Source organism: Capsicum annuum, chromosome 5 (genome assembly GCF_002878395.1).
Source record: "Capsicum annuum cultivar UCD-10X-F1 chromosome 5, UCD10Xv1.1, whole genome shotgun sequence".
Lineage (NCBI taxonomy): Eukaryota > Viridiplantae > Streptophyta > Magnoliopsida > Solanales > Solanaceae > Capsicum > Capsicum annuum.
Window position 1 is genome coordinate 82,957,219 of NC_061115.1, and position 11,743 is coordinate 82,968,961.

Below are 11,743 nucleotides of genomic sequence, written 5' to 3' on the forward strand. Positions count from 1 at the left end.
ATCTGAAAGGCTGGATACAAATTTCCTTATTCGGGCTCTCATATTGCTAGTCATCATTGGTGCATAGCGGGCTAATTGGATAAACTTCAAAATGTACTCCTAGAAACTCATATTTCCCTGCTTCAGATTCATAAACTCCTCAGCTTTGGTCTCCCTCAACTCTAGAGGAAAGAACCAACCAAGGAAGGCTTCCACAAATTTAACCTAAATTGTGGGCTCAGCACACTCTCCCTTTGCATCCTCCCACTCGCTATACCACTAATTTACAACATTCTTGAGCTGATAAGTTGCCAATTCCACCCCTTCTATCTCCTCCATATGCATCACCTTAAAGATCTTCTCCATCTCATCCACAAACTTCGATGGATCTTCTTCTACCATGGTGCCAGTAAACTTGGAAGGGTTCATTCTCATAAACTGACCCACCCTAGTAGCCTCAGATGTAAAAAATTCATATCCAACATCTTCCGATCATTGAGCCTAATTGGCCACCAACTGTGTCAGCATATGAATAGACTGTCTGAATTCTATATTAGAAATATCCCTCTGAGAAGTTGGGGGACCATTAATATCCGTCCGTGGAGCTCGAGGTAGACTGGTCAGGACTGGAGGTACTCCTGGAGTAGGAATAAGTTCTGGGGTGAGAGCTCTGTTATGGGTCCACATCCCATGAGTGTAACGAACCTCATATGTCTGTGTATTCTGATCGATATGCAACAAGGAGGCATAATGGATTTTTCTAAAAAGCAAGAGAGCATTAACTAGAGACAGATTAGACTCCAAAGCAAGAACTAGATCATAAAGAGGGGAAGCATTCCTAAAGGCCTAGTAACCCCCTGCTTATAAGTATGACACGCTACACACCCATAAACAAGACTCTACCTAACATGATTTCACAGACACCCTAGGACCATGAATCGTGCTCTAATACCAAGTTTGTCATGACCCAAACTGAGGCCCTGGCCGTGACGAGCATCCCGAACCATGAAGGCCCGAACATCCTTCTATCTTGAAATCATATACACCATCCATACAAAAATAAGGAAATACGGAAATTATAGTAAGACAAAATCATGGTCATAAATCGGATATGAATTTAGCATTGAAGAACAAAATCTAAAACTAACTAGCAACAACTACAAATCGTCTACAAAATCTCTATTACATTCTCTCTAACACAATCTGAAAGATGGGACAAGGCCCCCAGTAGACCAAAACCGTAACCACTAATCATTGTCTGGAAATAAATAGGCCTTCTGAAATATAGAAGGCTCACCAACTGGATACTGCAACTTTTTCTGATGAAATCTACTACTTATCTAAACCCCTAGACTAAGCCTCAGAACCAGAGAGGTAGGGGGAGGGGGTCAATACAATGTACTAGTACGCAAAGTAATCCAAAATAAATTTTTTATGTAAGTAAAATAGTGGAGAGCAAGTTGTTAAAACATCATTCATAAATAATTCTCAAAACACATGGGCATTTTTCTAAAAATCATAAATCATTCTTGTCAATGCAATGTTATGAGTTAGGTGGCACTCCCCTACAACCCAGATATTCCACAGGATCCGTATTTGACTCGGCAGGGAAGCCCCCAACGCAAGTATGCCACAAGGGTTGGAGTCTCCAATTCTGATACGCCACATGGCACTAGGCCAGCGTAATATAATATACCCGAATTAGCAAATCACAATTTTGGGAAATGAGTTATCTAAACTCGTGCCCTCTTCAGGAAACCACCTAACATATTTTTATGTCCTATTTTATCCTTTTCTGAACATGCATCATTCTAAAATTCTAAAACATGAAAGTCTGATTTCTGTATTAGTCTGTGTCTGTTATGGTATTGTCTGAGTAGGTATCGTCATACCAAGGCTTGCAAGTCATTATTCTGAGCCATATATGATTATTTTATTCTAAAATAATATTCAGGACACTTGATCATGCATATAGCGTAAGAAGAGTCATATCTCAAATCATAAGTCAAAAATCATGCAAAGGCTTTCCATTCATTCAACAATTTTAATAAATAGTGGCCAACTTCTCAAAAACATTCCTGAAGTTTCTTTATTTATCAATCTCAACATTTAAAATTATTAAAGTATTCCTCTCACCCATTCTTAATCATCATGAATTTCACATAAGACAAATAGTACCTTGAATCATTCTATAAACCATTAAATGTAAGGATTCATAACTTGTAAATCAAATAATAAAGTAATGGGAAAGGGATATTATATATTTCATGCTCCCAATTCACAATTCATGGTTTTCAATGCATACGTACATATATACAATTCAAATCAATTTGGGGGAAGGCCTAAAGATTAAAACAATATTATCGAAGCTTCTAAAACATTAATGTATTCATAAATTCAAAAACCCCTTTCTTAAAAACATGATTTCTATACCCATGAGATTTTAGAAAAAACCCCGCGTACTTTGATTATAAAGAATAATGGCTGATCCTTGAAGCCTACAGTTTGGGGATTCCAAATCATCGATCAATTTTGAAAACCCATGATTGAATTTTGAGTTTTGTTGGAGGAGAAGTATATGAACTAGGATTTTTGTTTTGAGGAAAATCTTGAGAATGTCGTATATTATGCTTGTAGAGATCTTAATCTCCTATTTGGACATTTTAAGAGACTTGAAAAAATTTCAAACTACCCTTGTTACCTTTTGAACGAAACAGGAAAAAATTATATTAGGAACCCAATCTTATGGGCCACTGCAATGCGCTACTATCGCGGTGGCTTACTGGAAAGTGATGAATGGGAATTTGGCCCACTCCGTGATGTTTTACCATCACGGAGTCTCACTGGAAATTGACCATTGTTATTTACGCTCTTTCCGCTATGCACCAAGGACAGGAATGATGGTGTTTTATGACTAGGACTTAAATTAACTATAACTCCTTCACCGAGTGTCCGTTTTGGATGAATCTTATGATGACAGAAAACTTATTCGATCATCTACGTAATGAAAATTTGAAATCTAAGGAATTTTATACGTAAATAAGTATAAATTATTCTAGAAACCAATGCTTGATACTTTAGGGATAAAAATTTAGCTAGGAAAAACTTTGGGGCGTTATACTTTGTCTCAACTCTTTTTCATTAGATTTCCTGTAAGATCACAAGCACTGGATATTAGTGTCTTTCATTGAAGAAATAGCCTCATATATGCAATTAAATCACCATAGTGTGTAAGAAATGAGATGGAAATAAGTGGCAAATTCGCCACTCATCAACACCCCCTACTTAACAACTTTGCTTGTCCTCAAGTAACACTACTTCATATTCAATAAGACTACTTAACCTTAAAGCTAACACTATCCAATTGATGGCTATCATGATTTTGAACTTAATTAGCACCAACAATTAGTCAATAAGCATGATAAGCGCTAAATATATAACCTCTCCTCACATTCAATCACATTTTCAATGATGGAAGAATTTTCAAGAATCATCAATTAACAACAACCAATTCTCAAAAAGTGACTCTCCATCAATAACAACTCAAATATGCTCCTTTGCCTTGAATTTGAAAGATTTCAACTTCGCCAATCCATCTTAGTCTACATGCTTCCTCATGAAAGAAATTCCCAACACACCAAATTTTTCAACATGTAATAAGGGACGAATGTCTAAGTACTCACACTCATAAAGAATTTCTCAATGAAAACAAGTATCATGCCATAAGATTGCCCTTATTTTCAATCGCTACCAACTCAAAGTCACTTGGGTTGGAGATCTCAAAGGACTTTTTGAAGCTTGTAGCATCAGTTTGGGGAAGGGTAGGATAAATCTTTAGGATAAAAGTGACTACATTATCCCTGAACTCCACATGACACTAATTAGATCAAACTTGGATCATTGGCCATTTCATTTATTTCTAAATCACACATGTGCCTACTTTTTTCACTTTAGTTCATCCATCTGCTATCAATCTTCGTATCTTCATTGATACCATTAGAACCTAGCTCTTTATCCTCGGACCACCTAGTTGGAATCTCATTATAAGCATCTTCTCTGGAGAGGAAAGTCTCTCTCTTGGTTTTAAAACCTTTTATAAGCCCTTTACCCTTTTCCACATCTAAGTGAATAACTTGTCTTGCCTCTTTTCCCTCTTCTTCATATCATGAAACTCACTCATCTTTTGGTGTGATTGGGCTAAGTATGTGTAGGCCTGCACTAGCTTGGAAATGGTAGACCCCTATGTCCTTTGATCCTAAAAGACCCTACCATAATCACACTAGGAGACATAGAAGGAATGACCAATAGAAGACACTCCCAGCCCTGGGGATAATTTAGACACCACCTCACCTACTACCCGCATATGGCTCAAGAGATCCTTGAATGGACCTGCTGAGGATGGCCTACAAGAATCAAGATCGTTATCCACTGACTTGCCCAAATTGATCTTTCTTTTTCTTCTCTTTGAAGTTGTGACCTCACCACATAATGGGTAAATAGGTGTCTTTGGGGATATCTAATTGTACCCCAGATATTTCTCAACCTCTACTCTCTTGAATAACTTAGTGATTAGAGATGGAAACATGAGTATGGGGTCACCTATGTTCTTGTAATGCCAAAATTCCCTAAACAGAAAGTGACCAACATTTAAAGGAATGTTTTCTATGAGGCAAGCTACTATCTGGGCTCGCATAACCGAGATGTGTGTTATATTAGTGGTTGGAGAGACACGGCTACATATTATGGTCAACCAAATCTAATCTTGAGTCATGAAGTCATTCAAGGTGATCTCTTATTTTATGGTGTCCCATGTGACTTCTCTTCCTAGGCATAACTGTGAGACCAACAAGCTCCCCAGGGCATAATATTTTGTCTCAAACACCCTTTGGTTGGTATCCAGCAATTCATAATGCTCATTGATCGCCTCAAATCCAAAGTTTAACACTTTCCCCCAAATTCTCATGACTGGGTTGGAGAGATTTATGGCTTCAAGGTTAGCGTAAAACTTACGTACCCATTGTTCATTGGCTCTGCAAGGCTCCAAGGAAAAATGACTCCAGCCCATTGCTTGTAATTATTGAGTTTCTCCGGTACTTACTCCAAGAAGACTCCCCACTCAGGGAGTATCTTCCTCCTGGCAAGGTCCTCATAGTAAATAGTTTGACAAACAGTTGTGAGGAAGTGGGTTTGGTCGAATTCTACCATGCTTAGCTTTTTGGAAACCTTAAAACATCACACAAGCATTAAATATCAAGATAATAATGTGAAAACAATGTTATACATCTAAGGGAAGCTAAGGAAATGGCTCAAGATCATATTAGGGTTTAAAATAAAAATTTTGGATTTTGGACAAGCCTATCAGACCTGACTCAGGTCTCGCAATTGTACTATGGTGTGTTGCGATTGCAACACCTAAAAGGCCCATCAAATAGGCCTCAACTACTGCAATCACACTCTATTGAGTTACATTCTCAATACCTCAAGGGCCTATCAAATAGACCTTAGGTCCCGCGATCGCACTCTGGTGAGTTACGATTGCGATACCTAAGGCTTCCTCATCCTCAGGTATTCAACATCAAAAAATTTCAATTTCTCCATAAATTTATGTTCATAAAAGGTATATAACACTAAAAACATGAAACAAACTTCAATAACACTCAACCATGCCTTCTAATTCATAGGATAATCTGAAAAAGTTTATTTGCACATTTTACCAATCACTTGGTGTGCACCTAAATTTCATACTCATTTAGGATAATTTTGGATACCCAAGGCATTCCCAATGATTTCCACACCAAAAAAACACCAAACACCCAAAACAACATCAATTTAAAAACTCATTAAGCACACAAATCATCAATTCAAGTCATGTCCCTAAACATGCATCTAAGGCTTAAAATCAAGTGTTAAAGAGGAGATTTGAAGGACATACCTAATGGTCGAATTAAAATATGGATGATTAGCACTTTAGAACTTCTTAAAAACATGAAAATTAAAGAATTTTTAGGTTTTCAAAGAGAAGTGTGTGGAGTAGCCATTTTAGAGATGGTTCATTTTTGTAACAGCTCCAATTGCAATCGCAATAAGAGTGTCACAATTATAATAGTACAATCATAGTGATCTCACTCTACCTTGGCTATTGTATTACCTGAGACCAGGCTAGGTACACCTAATCCTTTAGATCACAATCATGACCTGTAGGTCAAGATTGTAACACCTAATTCCAAGTTTAAATCCCCAATTTTTTAGCTAAGATGTTTTCAAACTCGGCTCCAATGCACTTTTTGTCTCCCCATCTATTCACGTCGCCTTTAAAATGCCAAAGATTTTATGGATTAATAAAAACCAAAAACAAAAACTACTTTAAAAATCAAAATTCAAAGGGTATGGGCCAAATTCATGGAAATGATGGGTTGCTTTCCGTCTATCACATGATTTAACAATGCGAAATGACGTTCATTCATTCTCACTTTGGGTCTTTGAGTTGAAGTGACCAAGATCCACTTCCATAGCATTGGTAACTTACTTATCCACCACATCAATCACTAACATCACGTGCAACTCCATCGATTGCTTTTTAGTCTTGCACACATTGAAGGAGATCTTATCATTCTGAACGTAAAATTTTATCTCTCCACATTCCATATCAATTAGGGATATTCTGGTGTAAAATAATGGCCTACCAAGGATATTGGTATTTTGGTATCAATTTCATAATAGAGGATGACAAAATATGCCAGAAAGATAAATTGATCAGCCTTTACCAACACATCATACAACACGCCCTCTCTGCCATTTTGTTTCATATTATAGAGCTGCAATTATGATTTATATTAATAGTTTCACAATACAAAAGTGGCGTCTTTGAGACCAAGTTCTTCATGAGTTGAGCAAACCCTGGTATCTTTTGTAGAGCTTCTAATAATTGAATGTTTATCGATAGGTTGCTAAACTTTTCAAGGAATTTTTTGAACTTTGCTTTGTCATCTTTCTTCTTAAGCCTTTGTGGGAAGCGAAGAGAAATATTGATTGGTGGTAATGGAGAAATTGGAGGTTCATTCAATTTTGTATCATCACCATTGATCACTTTAGAGTTTTCCTTATTGTTACCATTTGCTTCAATTGTTGTCAGCTTCTCAACAACTACTTCATTGGATTTTGGAGCTTTATCACTTGGCTTTCCTTGCTACTTTCTTTTTGAGCTCGCTTGCTCATCAATTAAATTTTAATTAGGATTATCATTGACCTCAACCACATCTTCACTAAGGGATAAGCCACTTTAGTCACTATCACCATCACATGAGCAACATTATTGGGATTTACCACTATACCACTAGGCAAATCTCCTTTTGGCCTAGTATTAAGTTGAGTTAAGATTTGGCTTACTTGTGATTCTAATTGCTTAGTAGAGGACAAATGAGAGGTCCCCATTTATCTTAGTTAAGAGAAATCACTTTGTATCTCCCTTACCATTTTGTCAATCCTTTCTACACGTATTAGAATATGGGCCAAGACATCTTCACTCTTGAATATTTCCAGATCAGTAGATCTCGCCTCTTTCTCCTTAGGCCTCTCATAAGGGGGAATATATATATCATGGTGTATCTCTTTGCCTCTCAACTCTTGGTCTCTATCATATTCTTTATCCCTCCAATCTCTATCCCAATCTTGATCCTTCCAACCTTAATTCGTGCTTTGCCTTTAATAGGTAAGGCAGGAACCCCCCCCCCTTCTCAATCGATTCAATAAGAATCTAATATCCTCATCAAGCTTCTCTAATTCTTTATCATCATAATCCCTAGTACCCTTGGAAGCAATGGCATTGACCGCTTTAGGAGGGTCTTTCATCACCTGTGTGGTAAGATAGTCAAGTTGGGTCATAACCTTGGCCATATTCTCATCCCTGTCCTTATTATTTTTCTTTTGATTTTTGCTTACAAAAGCTATTACGAAAGACCACATAGCCACCTCAGTGTCCCACGTATGCCATAATCTATTTTATCTTGTCACTTGCTCTAGTAAGGGTGCCGCAACACAATAAGATAGCTTGACAAGAGAACCCCCAACTGCATTATCAGCCACCATTTTGTCCAATAGATCCAACATCCTAAAGAAAATTTGGAGTAATATTTTCTTCGACACCTTATGATTTGGGCATTGAATCAATTTATTATTGAATCTTTTTCAAATTTCATACAAGGTTTCACCACTAAGTCGGCAAAAATTTGCAATCCCATCCCTTAGTTGCAATATCTGAGAAGGAGAAAAGTATCTATCCAAGAATTCATTGGAGATCTCAACGGAAGAAGTGATAGATCCAATGGTTAACAACCGAAACCAAAGAATCTCTTCTCCCATTAATGATAATGGGAAAATTAGTAATTGTATTGACTCTTGAGAAATGTGGGCAATATCAAATAAAGCGCACACATCAGTGAAATTTTTTAAGTGTAGATTGGCATCTTCATGTGCTTGTCCTTCCAATAACCCCTTAATTTAAAGTAAATGAATAATCACACTATTGATATGAAATACTCCATTCCCTTCCATCGATGGAATATGGATGGCACTAGCGCTACTATCATCTCCAAGATGACGCATCCTCAAGCCCATCAAAAAAGCCATTGTTACTACTGTGTTGGATCATGGTATTATGTATGATATGATCATCACCTGAGTAAATATAAAACAACAACTAATGTAAACTAAAACACTATTGCTAACCCAAGGTCACTAACAACACCATAATAGTAAAAACTATATTTCACTCCTCGGCAACGGTGCTATTTTTGATAACGCTAAAACTTATATTCAGGTTTAGATGTAAGGCAGACATTATTAATATAATTATCCAAATATAGTTGAGGTCAAATCCATAAGTAGTGAAAACTTAGATTTCAAAGAATACATGTGTTGAAAGTTATCAAGACGTTAACCCATAGTGTAACATTAAATAACAAGTGAAATAAAATTAGGGTATTTGTTTGGACAATTTTAAACACAACTATAATCAAACACTATCTATAGAATTATGGATTTAGGAGTGTCACAAAATCGAGAGAAACCTTGGGGTTATGTTATCCTAGGTGGGAAGTATGTATGGGTTGTCAACAATTAGTCTAAGTTTAGTTAAGGGTTTTGGGTAGGCTAGATTTAGGGTGTTGGTGTTAATTTTTCAATACAAAAACAAGTCTCACTCATGGGTTCTTTTGAAAACCTCATGAAAATGACAAATCTACCAATCCACTACCTCAATTAACATCCTTATTTCTAATATGGTGTTATTAAATGGGCTACCTCTAATAATACACTTATTTCTAAGATGATGCGATTCAATGAGATAACTCAAGTTAGTGTTCACAATTACTCCTCACCCACATCCCTCTTTTAAGAATGATATGGGATTCAAGACAATTGAAGTTTTCACTCCCAATTCTCAATTCAAACATAGATGAGCAAAAGTAAAACCCATCACAATTAACTAATTAATGGGACTAGCAATCAATACCCACACATTATTCACCACCTAATTAAACATAATCCTAAGAGATAAGTTTAGCTACTCATGAAATTAAAGGAAATAAATATACCCAAATTTTCATTCAACTCATCCATCATAAGCAATATAAATTAAGCACAAACTTTAATTTCAGTCAAAAACTAATATCTCTCTTGAAAAACACCAAGAATTATTTTCACTCTACAATAATGTATTTTGCTCTAGAAAACAAGAATATAGGATAAAATCAATGTTGGAAATATGAAGGGTTGAGCCTTTTATAACTTGGAACTGAGCAGCATAAAATGACCACTCTGCCCTTAGAAGATTGCTCGGTGCTCGTGATCACATCTTCAGGTTGCGATCGTAACCCCTGAGATCATGGTTGCACTTCATGATCACCTCTCTTTTTTACTTTATTGACTGACCATGATCGTGACCCTCATAGTGCGATAGCAACAACTGAGGTTAATCTCCTGGGGCTAATCTTCTGCTTTTGTTCTTTTTGGTCACTTTTCTTATCATATCGGCTTTGTCTCAACCCTTTTTTATTATATTTTCTATAAGATCACAAACATTGGATATTAGTATATTTCATTAAAGCTTAGTCTCATATATGCAATTAAATCACCATAATATGTAAGAAATAAGATGTAAATGGGTGGCAAATTCACTAATCATTAGGGATCTGAAACCTCAACTACCTATGCTTAAAAATATATGATTAATTTACCAGTACAATCAAAAAATAAGATAAATAAAGGTAATATATGGACCTTTAAAATATGATGATGATAGACAAAGTTCATTCATAATTAATCAAGGCTCAAGCTACAAGAGCACATAAAAGGGGAGAAATGGAGCTGGTAATTCCAATTGCAAGCCTCGTGGAGCATTTTCAGCAATGGAGACAAAGTGGACAATTATTAGACTATTTGGTCCAAAGCATCAGAAGCTTCTTTGATAGGTTTTCTTTTTCTTTTGGATGAGATCATTGTTTTGGGCCCGATCTCTTTTTTTTTATTTTTGCTTTGCTTTTACTAAATTGGGTCTTCGGGTTCTCTATTGTTTTTTAAGCTTTTATTACCAATAAAATGGCCCGTAGACCCAACCTTTAATTTAAAAGGTGTTACATAGAGTGTTAAAGGTAAAAAATTTCATGGAGTGCCCTCTTTTTATCACCCCATTTAAGTAGTACCCACCTTATATTTTTTATCCATGAATATTCAGTATTAGGTAACTTTATGAAAAAGCACATACTTTATTTTTGCATCCACATTCAAATATATATATGATTGAAATTTTAGTTAATTTTAACATGTTTTTCAATCATGTAAGACTGAGCACGTACATACATACATGAAAAAACTAAAAGAGTGTAAAATGGGTTTGTTATATTTGTTGTTATTTTAACAAATTGAGGATTTGGGTTTGTTTTTATCATACATGGAACTTGTATTTAAAATTTGAGCTTATTTAGAGTATGTTTAGGTGTTGAAATTTTAAAAATAAAATTATTATTTTTTATAAAAGGGGCAAATATACCCCTCAACTTTGTGATTATAACATATATACCCTCGGTTATAAATGTGGAGCAAATATACCCCCATTGTAAATGAAATTGTGCAGATATGCCCTTTTTATTAACAAATCTATATTTTTTAATTAAATGATGTTTATCTTATTTTTAGAATCAATAAATATATAAATGGATTTATTTTAAGTAGTCTATTTATTTTTTTACCCGCCTTGTAATGACCTAATTTTTTATGATTTGAGTGAAATATTTATTTTTGTGTAATTTGATTATTTTACCTCTCCCCATGATAGCATTTTGGTATTTCTGGGGTGTGGAATTATTGATATGATTTTCAATATATTTTGATGTGATTCGTGCAACATTATAGTTTTAATAGTCTTAAAGGCTTATTAGTTGACTTCGATCAACATCTATTGATTTGTGCCTCAGAAGGCAAAACAGATTGTGCCAGCAAATTTGGAGTATCGATGTTAGGTTGGTAACATGGTTGGTGTGGCTTTATGGATTTTATATCTTATTTTGACCCCCATTCGGATAGTTATGAAAATGGGTCTCAAGGTCAATTCTATGAAACCAATATTTTTAAAAAATTTTATGTCACCATTGAGCCTGGAGCATCGAATTTGATAGGGTTTCATAGTTCATTTGCATTCATGATATTTTGGATAAATCCCAAAGGGTCCATGGAGACTTGAAATTTTCCAAGTCTCTGTAATTGGTGCACC

The 11,743-nt window shown here is 35.6% G+C and overlaps 1 non-coding gene across 1 annotated transcript; it reads left to right on the top strand.

The window, feature by feature from the left end:
- Window positions 1–8,119: 8,119 nt before the first annotated feature.
- Window positions 8,120–8,225, top strand: LOC124899046. The gene has a single exon (XR_007056185.1). It is a non-coding gene; the product is annotated as a small nucleolar RNA R71 (small nucleolar RNA).
- The last annotated feature ends 3,518 nt before the right edge of the window (window positions 8,226–11,743 follow it).